The sequence below is a fragment of the Petromyzon marinus genome (assembly GCF_048934315.1).
Source record: "Petromyzon marinus isolate PM22_M1 ecotype Great Lakes invasive population chromosome 78 unlocalized genomic scaffold, UKy_Petmar_22M1.pri1.0 chr78_unloc.1, whole genome shotgun sequence".
In the NCBI taxonomy this organism is placed as follows: Eukaryota; Metazoa; Chordata; class Hyperoartia; order Petromyzontiformes; family Petromyzontidae; genus Petromyzon; species Petromyzon marinus.
Genome location: NW_027422625.1, coordinates 3,157,077 through 3,170,149, shown reverse-complemented (window position 1 = coordinate 3,170,149; position 13,073 = coordinate 3,157,077).

Here is a 13,073-nt window from a genome sequence, read left to right as displayed (position 1 = left end):
CAACCTCACACACACTGACAACCTCAAACTCACACAGGCTGACAACCTCACACACACTGACAACCTCACACACACTGACAACCTCACACTCACACACACTGACAATCTCACACTCACACACACTGACAATCTCACACACACTGACAACCTCACACTCACACACTGACAACCTCACACTCACACAGGCTGACAATCTCACACACACTGACAACCTCACACTCACACACTGACAACCTCACACTCACACTGACGATAGACGAAGCCTGCGGCGTGAGAATTAATCCTCAAATTAGTAAAAAATGCACTAACAGATTTAGGGGTGACTGAAGATCTGCCACCTATCGATCTCTGCAATTAAGTTTTTAAACACCTTAGTTGGGTAGCCAAATTAAAGTTTAAACCGTTAGGCCTAATGCTTGAGGCCTACTAACCTTTTTCTAGGCAAAGCCTGAATCCTCAATTACGTTTAATTTAAATTTTGATTTAAAGCTTTCGTGACTGCAGTAATTCATATTCTTAGTTTTTTCAACGTGACTTTACCGAAAAAACTAAGAATATACATTTAATTTACTTATAGATTAAGAATGTTCCGTAAGAACATGTATTGATTACCGGAGTGTTGATGATGGGTGATGGTGTTGATGATGGATAAACCAGCAAATCTTTTTAAAAAAGTATTACAACGCTGTATGCTCAAATCCCAGTGTGATGCATGTCAAACAATACCAACCATAAGATAGATTAACCCTATGTTTTCGAAATCACCAAAAAAAAGCTCAATAAACTATTTTACAACAGTAATCATAGGAACTGCGATTCTCATTTAACAATAACTCAACACTACCACCCATAGACTCAACACTACAGGTGGATCGTTGGAAGGCAGGACCGTGGAACCATGGCGAAGGCTTAAGGGGGGCCTTCGTCCAGCAGTGGATAAATCGTGGCTGATGATGATCACAAATCTCTGAACTCTTGCCCGCCCCCCCCGCCCGCCCCCCACTCTCGCACATACAGACAAGGCCCCCCACTTCCTGCAGTTGGGGAACGTGGAGGTGAACGCGGGGCAGAACGCGACGTTCCAGTGCATCGCGACGGGACGGAACTCAGGGCCCACACGCCTCGCGCTGCAGGTGAGACTCCCATAGGGTTCAGTGTTAATCAGTGAGACTCCCATAGGGTTCAGTGTTAATCAGTGAGACTCCCACAGGGTTCAGTGTTCATCAGTGAGACTCCCACAGGGTTCTGTGATAATCAGTGAGACTCCCATAGGGTTCAGTGTTAATCAGTGAGACTCCCACAGGGTTCAGTGTTCATCAGTGAGACTCCCACAGGGTTCTGTGATAATCAGTGAAACTCCCATAGGGTTCAGTGTTAATCAGTGAGACTCCCATAGGGTTCAGTGTTAATCAGTGAGACTCCCACAGGGTTCTGTGATAATCAGTGAGACTCCCACAGGGTTCAGTGTTAATCAATGAGACTCCCATAGGGTTCAGTGTTAATCAGTGAGACTCCCACAGGGTTCAGTGTTAATCAATGAGACTCCCATAGGGTTCAGTGTTAATCAGTGAAACTCCCATAGGGTTCAGTGTTAATCAGTGAGACTCCCACAGGGTTCAGTGTTAATCACTGAGACTCCCACAGGGTTCAGTGTTAATCAGTGAGACTTCCATAGGGGTCAGTGTTAATCACTGACACTCCCACAGGGTTCAGTGTTCATCAGTGAGACTCCCATAGGGTTCAGTGTTAATCACTGAGACTCCCACAGGGTTCAGTGTTAATCAGTGAGACTCCCACAGGGTTCAGTGGTAATCAGTGAGACTTCCATAGGGTTCAGTGTTAATCAGTGAGACTCCCACAGGGTTCAGTGTTCATCAGTGAGACTCCCACAGGGTTTTGTGATAATCACTGAAACTCCCATAGGGTTCTGTGTTATTCAGTGAGACTCCCATAGGGTTCAGTGTTAATCAGTAGGGCTCGCACAGGGTTGAGTGTTTATCAGTCAGACTCCCATAGGGTTCAGTGTTAATCAGTGGGGCTCCCACAGGGTTCAGTGTTAATCAGTGAGACTCCCATAGGGTTCAGTGTTAATCAGTGAGACTCCCACAGGGTTCAGTGTTAATCAGTGAGACACCCATAGGGTTCAGTGTTAATCAGTGAGACTCCCACAGGGTTCAGTGGTAATCAGTGAGACTTCCATAGGGTTCAGTGTTAATCAGTGAGACTCCCACAGGGTTCAGTGTTAATCAGTGAGACTCCCATAGGGTGTTCAGTGTTAATCAGTGAGACACCCACAGGGTTCAGTGTTAATCAATGAGACTCCCATAGGGTTCAGTGTTAATCAGTGAGACTCCCATAGGGTTCGGTGTTAATCAGTGAGACTCCCACAGGGTTCAGTGTTAATCAGTGAGACTCCCACAGGGTTCAGTGGTAATCAGTGAGACTTCCATAGGGTTCAGTGTTAATCAGTGAGACTCCCACAGGGTTCAGTGTTCATCAGTGAGACTCCCACAGGGTTCTGTGATAATCACTGAAACTCCCATAGGGTTCTGTGTTATTCAGTGAGACTCCCATAGGGTTCAGTGTTAATCAGTAGGGCTCGCACAGGGTTGAGTGTTAATCAGTCAGACTCCCATAGGGTTCAGTGTTAATCAGTGGGGCTCCCACAGGGTTCAGTGTTAATCAGTGAGACTCCCATAGGGTTCAGTGTTAATCAGTGAGACTCCCACAGGGTTCAGTGTTAATCAGTGAGACACCCATAGGGTTCAGTGTTAATCAGTGAGACTCCCACAGGGTTCAGTGGTAATCAGTGAGACTTCCATAGGGTTCAGTGTTAATCAGTGAGACTCCCACAGGGTTCAGTGTTAATCAGTGAGACTCCCACAGGGTTCAGTGTTAATCAGTGAGACACCCACAGGGTTCAGTGTTAATCAATGAGACTCCCATAGGGTTCAGTGTTAATCAGTGAGACTCCCATAGGGTTCGGTGTTAATCAGTGAGACTCCCATAGGGTTCTGTGTTAATCAGTGAAACTCCCATGGGGTTCGGTGTTTATCAGTGAGACTCCCATAGGGTTCTGTGTTAATCAATGAGGCTCCCATAGGGTTCAGTGTTAATCAGTGAGACTCCCACAGGGTTCAGTGTTAATCAGTGAGACTCCCATAGGGTTCAGTGTTAATCAGTGAGACTCCCACAGGGTTCAGTGTTAATCAGTGAGACTCCCATAGGGTTCAGTGTTAATCAGTGAGACTCTCATAGGGTTCGGTGTTGATCAGTGAGACTCCCATAGGGTGCAGTGTTAATCAGTGAGACTCCCATAGGGTTCAATGTTAATCAGTGAGACTCCCACATGGTTCAGTGTTAATCAGTGAGACTCCCATAGGGTTCAGTGTTAATCAGTGAGACTTCCATAGGGTTCGGTGTTAATCAGTAAGTCTCCCACAGGGTTCATTGTTAATCAGTGAGACTCCCATAGGGTTTAGTGTTAATCAGTGAGATTTCCACAGGGTTCAGTGTTAATCAGTGAGACTCCCACAGGGTTCAGTGTTAATCAGTGAGACTCCCATAGTGTTCAGTGTAAATCACTGAGACTCCCATTGGGTGCGGTGTTAATCAGTGAGACTCCCTCAGGGTTCAGTGTTAATCAGTCAGACTCCCATAGGGTTCAGTGTTAATCAGTGAGACTCCCACAGGATTCAGTGTTAATCAGTGAGACTCCCATAGGGTTCAGTGTTAATCAGTGAGACTCCCATAGGGTTCAGTGTTAATCAGTGAGACTCCCACATGGTTCAGTGTTAATCAGTGAGAATCCCAAAGGGTTCAGTGTTAATCAGTGAGACTCCCATAGGGTTCGGTGTTAATCAGTAAGACTCCCACAGGGTTCAGTGTTAATCAGTGAGACTCCCATAGGGTTCAGTGTTAATCAGTGAGACTCCCATAGGGTTCAGTGTTAATCAGTGAGACTCCCATAGGGTTCAGTGTTAATCAGTGAGACTCCCACAGGGTTCTGTGTTAATCAGTGAGACTCCCACAGGGTTCAGTGTTAATCAGTGAGACTCCCATAGGGTTCAGTGTTAATCAGCGAGACTCCCATAGGGTTCGGTGTTAATCAGTAAGACTCCCACAGGGTTCAGTGTTAATCAGGGAGACTCCCATAGGGTTCAGTGTTAATCAGTGAGACTCCCACAGGGTTCAGTGTTAATCAGTGAGACTCCCATAGGGTTCAGTGTTAATCAGTGAGACTCCCATAGGGTTCAGTGTTAATCAGTGAGACTCCCAAAGGGTTCAGTGTTAATCAGTGAGACTCCCATAGGGTTCAGTGTTAATCAGTGAGACTCCCATAGGGTTCAGTGTTAATCAGTGAGACTCCCAAAGGGTTCAGTGTTAATCAGTGAGACTCCCATAGGGTTCAGTGTTAATCAGTGAGACTCCCACAGGGTTCAGTGTTAATCAGTGAGACTCCCACAGGGTTCAGTGTTAATCAGTGAGACTCCCATAGTGTTCAGTGTAAATCACTGAGACTCCCATTGGGTTCGGTGTTAATCAGTGAGACTCCCTCAGTGTTCATTGTTAATCAGTGAGACTCCCTTAGGGTTCGGTGTTAATCAGTGAGACTTCCACAGGGTTCAGTGTTAATCAGTGAGACTCCCATAGGGTTCAGTGTTAATCAGTGAGACTCCCACAGGGTTCAGTGTTAATCAGTGAGACTCCCATAGGGTTCAGTGTTAATCAGTGAGACTCCCATAGGGTTCAATGTTAATCAGTGAGACTCCCACATGGTTCAGTGTTAATCAGTGAGACTCCCATAGGGTTCAGTGTTAATCAGTGAGACTCCCATAGGGTTCGGTGTTAATCAGTAAGACTCCCACAGGGTTCAGTGTTAATCAGTGAGACTCCCATAGGGTTCAGTGTTAATCAGTGAGACTCCCATAGGGTTCAGTGTTAATCAGTGAGACTCCCACAGGGTCCAGTGTTAATCAGTGAGACTCCCATAGGGTTCAGTGTTAATCAGTGAGACTCCCATAGGGTTCAGTGTTAATCAGTGAGACTCCCACAGGGTTCAGTGTTAATCAGTGAGACTCCCATAGGGTTCAGTGTTAATCAGTGAGACTCCCATAGGGTTCAGTGTTAATCAGTGAGACTCCCACATGGTTCAGTGTTAATCAGTGAGAATCCCAAAGGGTTCAGTGTTAATCAGTGAGACTCCCATAGTGTTCAGTGTAAATCACTGAGACTCCCATTGGGTGCGGTGTTAATCAGTGAGACTCCCTCAGGGTTCAGTGTTAATCAGTGAGACTCCCACAGGGTCCAGTGTTAATCAGTGAGACTCCCATAGGGTTCAGTGTTAATCAGTGGGGCTCCCACAGGGTTCAGTGTTAATCAGTGAGACTCCCATAGGGTTCAGTGTTAATCAGTGAGACTCCCACAGGGTTCAGTGTTAATCAGTGAGACACCCATAGGGTTCAGTGTTAATCAGTGAGACTCCCACAGGGTTCTGTGTTAATCAGTGAGACTCCCACAGGGTTCAGTGTTAATCAGTGAGACTCCCATAGGGTTCAGTGTTAATCAGCGAGACTCCCATAGGGTTCGGTGTTAATCAGTAAGACTCCCACAGGGTTCAGTGTTAATCAGGGAGACTCCCATAGGGTTCAGTGTTAATCAGTGAGACTCCCACAGGGTTCAGTGTTAATCAGTGAGACTCCCATAGGGTTCAGTGTTAATCAGTGAGACTCCCATAGGGTTCAGTGTTAATCAGTGAGACTCCCAAAGGGTTCAGTGTTAATCAGTGAGACTCCCATAGGGTTCAGTGTTAATCAGTGAGACTCCCATAGGGTTCAGTGTTAATCAGTGAGACTCCCAAAGGGTTCAGTGTTAATCAGTGAGACTCCCATAGGGTTCAGTGTTAATCAGTGAGACTCCCACAGGGTTCAGTGTTAATCAGTGAGACTCCCACAGGGTTCAGTGTTAATCAGTGAGACTCCCATAGTGTTCAGTGTAAATCACTGAGACTCCCATTGGGTTCGGTGTTAATCAGTGAGACTCCCTCAGTGTTCATTGTTAATCAGTGAGACTCCCTTAGGGTTCGGTGTTAATCAGTGAGACTTCCACAGGGTTCAGTGTTAATCAGTGAGACTCCCATAGGGTTCAGTGTTAATCAGTGAGACTCCCACAGGGTTCAGTGTTAATCAGTGAGACTCCCATAGGGTTCAGTGTTAATCAGTGAGACTCCCATAGGGTTCAATGTTAATCAGTGAGACTCCCACATGGTTCAGTGTTAATCAGTGAGACTCCCATAGGGTTCAGTGTTAATCAGTGAGACTCCCATAGGGTTCGGTGTTAATCAGTAAGACTCCCACAGGGTTCAGTGTTAATCAGTGAGACTCCCATAGGGTTCAGTGTTAATCAGTGAGACTCCCATAGGGTTCAGTGTTAATCAGTGAGACTCCCACAGGGTCCAGTGTTAATCAGTGAGACTCCCATAGGGTTCAGTGTTAATCAGTGAGACTCCCATAGGGTTCAGTGTTAATCAGTGAGACTCCCACAGGGTTCAGTGTTAATCAGTGAGACTCCCATAGGGTTCAGTGTTAATCAGTGAGACTCCCATAGGGTTCAGTGTTAATCAGTGAGACTCCCACATGGTTCAGTGTTAATCAGTGAGAATCCCAAAGGGTTCAGTGTTAATCAGTGAGACTCCCATAGTGTTCAGTGTAAATCACTGAGACTCCCATTGGGTGCGGTGTTAATCAGTGAGACTCCCTCAGGGTTCAGTGTTAATCAGTGAGACTCCCACAGGGTCCAGTGTTAATCAGTGAGACTCCCATAGGGTTCAGTGTTAATCAGTGGGGCTCCCACAGGGTTCAGTGTTAATCAGTGAGACTCCCATAGGGTTCAGTGTTAATCAGTGAGACTCCCACAGGGTTCAGTGTTAATCAGTGAGACACCCATAGGGTTCAGTGTTAATCAGTGAGACTCCCACAGGGTTCAGTGGTAATCAGTGAGACTTCCATAGGGTTCAGTGTTAATCAGTGAGACTCCCACAGGGTTCAGTGTTAATCAGTGAGACTCCCATAGGGTGTTCAGTGTTAATCAGTGAGACACCCACAGGGTTCAGTGTTAATCAATGAGACTCCCATAGGGTTCAGTGTTAATCAGTGAGACTCCCATAGGGTTCGGTGTTAATCAGTGAGACTCCCACAGGGTTCAGTGTTAATCAGTGAGACTCCCACAGGGTTCAGTGGTAATCAGTGAGACTTCCATAGGGTTCAGTGTTAATCAGTGAGACTCCCACAGGGTTCAGTGTTCATCAGTGAGACTCCCACAGGGTTCTGTGATAATCACTGAAACTCCCATAGGGTTCTGTGTTATTCAGTGAGACTCCCATAGGGTTCAGTGTTAATCAGTGAGACTCCCACAGGATTCAGTGTTAATCAGTGAGACTCCCATAGGGTTCAGTGTTAATCAGTGAGACTCCCAAAGGGTTCAGTGTTAATCAGTGAGACTCCCATAGGGTTCAGTGTTAATCAGTGAGACTCCCACAGGGTTCAGTGTTAATCAGTGAGACTCCCACAGGGTTCAGTGTTAATCAGTGAGACTCCCATAGTGTTCAGTGTAAATCACTGAGACTCCCATTGGGTTCGGTGTTAATCAGTGAGACTCCCTCAGTGTTCATTGTTAATCAGTGAGACTCCCTTAGGGTTCGGTGTTAATCAGTGAGACTTCCACAGGGTTCAGTGTTAATCAGTGAGACTCCCATAGGGTTCAGTGTTAATCAGTGAGACTCCCACAGGGTTCAGTGTTAATCAGTGAGACTCCCATAGGGTTCAGTGTTAATCAGTGAGACTCCCATAGGGTTCAATGTTAATCAGTGAGACTCCCACATGGTTCAGTGTTAATCAGTGAGACTCCCATAGGGTTCAGTGTTAATCAGTGAGACTCCCATAGGGTTCGGTGTTAATCAGTAAGACTCCCACAGGGTTCAGTGTTAATCAGTGAGACTCCCATAGGGTTCAGTGTTAATCAGTGAGACTCCCATAGGGTTCAGTGTTAATCAGTGAGACTCCCACAGGGTCCAGTGTTAATCAGTGAGACTCCCATAGGGTTCAGTGTTAATCAGTGAGACTCCCATAGGGTTCAGTGTTAATCAGTGAGACTCCCACAGGGTTCAGTGTTAATCAGTGAGACTCCCATAGGGTTCAGTGTTAATCAGTGAGACTCCCATAGGGTTCAGTGTTAATCAGTGAGACTCCCACATGGTTCAGTGTTAATCAGTGAGAATCCCAAAGGGTTCAGTGTTAATCAGTGAGACTCCCATAGTGTTCAGTGTAAATCACTGAGACTCCCATTGGGTGCGGTGTTTATCAGTGAGACTCCCTCAGGGTTCATTGTTAATCAGTGAGACTCCCATAGGGTTTAGTGTTAATCAGTGAGATTTCCACAGGGTTCAGTGTTAATCAGTGAGACTCCCACAGGGTTCAGTGTTAATCAGTGAGACTCCCATAGTGTTCAGTGTAAATCACTGAGACTCCCATTGGGTGCGGTGTTAATCAGTGAGACTCCCTCAGGGTTCAGTGTTAATCAGTCAGACTCCCATAGGGTTCAGTGTTAATCAGTGAGACTCCCACAGGATTCAGTGTTAATCAGTGAGACTCCCATAGGGTTCAGTGTTAATCAGTGAGACTCCCATAGGGTTCAGTGTTAATCAGTGAGACTCCCACATGGTTCAGTGTTAATCAGTGAGAATCCCAAAGGGTTCAGTGTTAATCAGTGAGACTCCCATAGGGTTCGGTGTTAATCAGTAAGACTCCCACAGGGTTCAGTGTTAATCAGTGAGACTCCCATAGGGTTCAGTGTTAATCAGTGAGACTCCCATAGGGTTCAGTGTTAATCAGTGAGACTCCCATAGGGTTCAGTGTTAATCAGTGAGACTCCCACAGGGTTCTGTGTTAATCAGTGAGACTCCCACAGGGTTCAGTGTTAATCAGTGAGACTCCCATAGGGTTCAGTGTTAATCAGCGAGACTCCCATAGGGTTCGGTGTTAATCAGTAAGACTCCCACAGGGTTCAGTGTTAATCAGGGAGACTCCCATAGGGTTCAGTGTTAATCAGTGAGACTCCCACAGGGTTCAGTGTTAATCAGTGAGACTCCCATAGGGTTCAGTGTTAATCAGTGAGACTCCCATAGGGTTCAGTGTTAATCAGTGAGACTCCCAAAGGGTTCAGTGTTAATCAGTGAGACTCCCATAGGGTTCAGTGTTAATCAGTGAGACTCCCACAGGGTTCAGTGTTAATCAGTGAGACTCCCACAGGGTTCAGTGTTAATCAGTGAGACTCCCATAGTGTTCAGTGTAAATCACTGAGACTCCCATTGGGTTCGGTGTTAATCAGTGAGACTCCCTCAGTGTTCATTGTTAATCAGTGAGACTCCCTTAGGGTTCGGTGTTAATCAGTGAGACTTCCACAGGGTTCAGTGTTAATCAGTGAGACTCCCATAGGGTTCAGTGTTAATCAGTGAGACTCCCACAGGGTTCAGTGTTAATCAGTGAGACTCCCATAGGGTTCAGTGTTAATCAGTGAGACTCCCATAGGGTTCAATGTTAATCAGTGAGACTCCCACATGGTTCAGTGTTAATCAGTGAGACTCCCATAGGGTTCAGTGTTAATCAGTGAGACTCCCATAGGGTTCGGTGTTAATCAGTAAGACTCCCACAGGGTTCAGTGTTAATCAGTGAGACTCCCATAGGGTTCAGTGTTAATCAGTGAGACTCCCATAGGGTTCAGTGTTAATCAGTGAGACTCCCACAGGGTCCAGTGTTAATCAGTGAGACTCCCATAGGGTTCAGTGTTAATCAGTGAGACTCCCATAGGGTTCAGTGTTAATCAGTGAGACTCCCACAGGGTTCAGTGTTAATCAGTGAGACTCCCATAGGGTTCAGTGTTAATCAGTGAGACTCCCACAGGGTTCTGTGTTAATCAGTGAGACTCCCACAGGGTTCAGTGTTAATCAGTGAGACTCCCACAGGGTTCAGTGTTAATCAGTGAGACTCCCATAGGGTTCAGTGTTAATCAGTGAGACTCCCATAGGGTTCGGTGTTAATCAGTAAGACTCCCACAGGGTTCAGTGTTAATCAGTGAGACTCCCATAGGGTTCAGTGTTAATCAGTGAGACTCCCACAGGGTTCACTGTTAATCAGTGAGACTCCCATAGGGTTCAGTGTTAATCAGTGAGACTCCCATAGGGTTCAGTGTTAATCAGTGAGACTCCCACAGGGTTCAGTGTTAATCAGTGAGACTCCCATAGGGTTCAGTGTTAATCAGTGAGACTCCCACAGGGTTCAGTGTTAATCAGTGAGACTCCCACAGGGTTCAGTGTTAATCAGTGAGACTCCCATAGTGTTCAGTGTAAATCACTGAGACTCCCATTGGGTTCGGTGTTAATCAGTGAGACTCCCACAGGGTTCATTGTTAATCAGTGAGACTCCCTTAGGGTTCGGTGTTAATCAGTGAGACTTCCACAGGGTTCAGTGTTAATCAGTGAGACTCCCATAGGGTTCAGTGTTAATCAGTGAGACTCCCATAGGGTTCAGTGTTAATCAGTGAGACTCCCACAGGGTTCAGTGTTAATCAGTGAGACTTTCACAGGGTTCTGTGTTAATCAGTGAGACTCCCACAGGGTTCAGTGTTAATCAGTGAGACTCCCATAGGGTTCGGTGTTAATCAGTGAGACTCCCACAGGGTTCAGTGTTAATCAGTGAGACTCCCATAGGGTTCAGTGTTAATCAGTGAGACTCCCACAGGGTTCAGTGTTAATCAGTGAGACTCCCATAGAGTTCAGTGTTAATCAGTGAGACTCCCATAGGGTTCAGTGTTAATCAGTGAGACTCCCACAGGGTTCAGTGTTAATCAGTGAGACTCCCATAGGGTTCAGTGTTAATCAGTGAGACTCCCACAGGGTTCAGTGTTAATCAGTGAGACTCCCACAGGGTTCAGTGTTAATCGGTGAAACTCCCATAGGGTTCAGTGTTAATCAGTGATACTCCCACAGGGCTCAGTGTTAATCAGTGAGAGTCCCATAGGGTTCGGTGTTAATCAGTGAAACTCCCATAGGGTTCAGTGTTAATCAGTGAGACTCCCATAGGGTTCGGTGTTAATCAGTGAGACTCCCATAGGGTTCAGTGTTAATCAGTGAGACTCCCATAGGGTTTACTGTTAATCAGTGAGACTCCCATAGGGTTCAGTGTTAATGGATGAGACTCCCACAGGGCTCAGTGTTAATCAGTGAGACTCCCACAGGGCTCAGTGTTAATCAGTGTGCCTCCCATAGGGTTTAGTGTTAATCGGTGAGATTCCCATAGGGTTCAGTGTTAATCAGTGAGACTCCCACAGGGTTCAGTGTTAATCAGTGAGGCTCCCACAGGGTTCAGTGTTAATCAGTGAGACTCCCATCGTGTTCAATGTTAATCAGTGAGACTCCCACAGGGTTCAGTGTTAATCAGTGAGACTCCCATAGGGTTCAGTGTTAATCAGTGAGACTCCCATAGGGTTCAGTGTTAATCAGTGAAACTCCCACAGGGTTCAGTGTTAATCAGTGAGTCTCCCATAGGGTTCAGTGTTAATCAGTGAGACTCCCACAGGGTTCTGTGTTAATCAGTGAGACTCCCACAGGGTTCAGTGTTAATCAGTGAGACTCCCATAGGGTTCAGTGTTAATCAGTGAGAGTCCCATAGGGTTTGGTGTTAATCAGTAAGACTCCCACAGGGTTCAGTGTTAATCAGTGAGAATCCCATAGGGTTCAGTGTTAATCAGTGAGACTCCCACAGGGTTCAGTGTTAATCAGTGAGACTCCCATAGGTTTCAGTGTTAATCAGTGAGACTCCCACAGGGTTCAGTGTTAATCAGTGAGACTCCCACAGGGTTCAGTGTTAATCAGTGAGACTCCCATAGGGTTCAGTGTTAATCAGTGAGACTCCCACAGGGTTCTGTGTTAATCAGTGAGACTCCCACAGGGTTCAGTGTTAATCAGTGAGACTCCCATAGTGTTCAGTGTAAATCACTGAGACTCCCATTGGGTTCGGTGTTAATCAGTGAGACTCCCACAGGGTTCATTGTTAATCAGTGAGACTCCCTTAGGGTTCGGTGTTAATCAGTGAGACTTCCACAGGGTTCAGTGTTAATCAGTGAGACTCCCATAGGGTTCAGTGTTAATCAGTGAGACTCCCACAGGGTTCAGTGTTAATCAGTGAGACTCCCACAGGGTTATGTGTTAATCAGTGAGACTCATACAGGGTTCAGTGTTAATCAGTGAGACTCCCATAGGGTTCGGTGTTAATCAGTGAGACTCCCATAGGGTTCAGTGTTAATCAGTGAGACTCCCACAGGGTTCAGTGTTAATCAATGAGACTCCCATAGGGTTCAGTGTTAATCAGTGAGACTCCCACAGGGTTCAGTGTTAATCAGTGAGACTCCCACAGGGTTCAGTGTTAATCGGTGAAACTCCCATAGGGTTCAGTGTTAATCAGTGATACTCCCACAGGGCTCAGTGTTAATCAGTGAGAGTCCCATAGGGTTCGGTGTTAATCAGTGAAACTCCCATAGGGTTCAGTGTTAATCAGTGAGACTCCCATAGGGTTCGGTGTTAATCAGTGAGACTCCCATAGGGTTCAGTGTTAATCAGTGAGACTCCCATAGGGTTCAGTGTTAATCGATGAGACTCCCACAGGGCTCAGTGTTAATCAGTGAGACTCCCACAGGGCTCAGTGTTAATCAGTGAGACTCCCATAGGGTTTAGTGTTAATCGGTGAGATTCCCATAGGGTTCAGTGTTAATCAGTGAGACTCCCACAGGGTTCAGTGTTAATCAGTGAGGCTCCCACAGGGTTCAGTGTTAATCAGTGAGACTCCCATCGTGTTCAATGTTAATCAGTGAGACTCCCACAGGGTTCAGTGTTAATCAGTGAGACTCCCATAGGGGTCAGTGTTAATCAGTGAGACTCCCATAGGGTTCAGTGTTAATCAGTGAGACTCCCACAGGGTTCAGTGTTAATCAGTGAGACTCCCATAGGGTTCAGTGTTAATCAG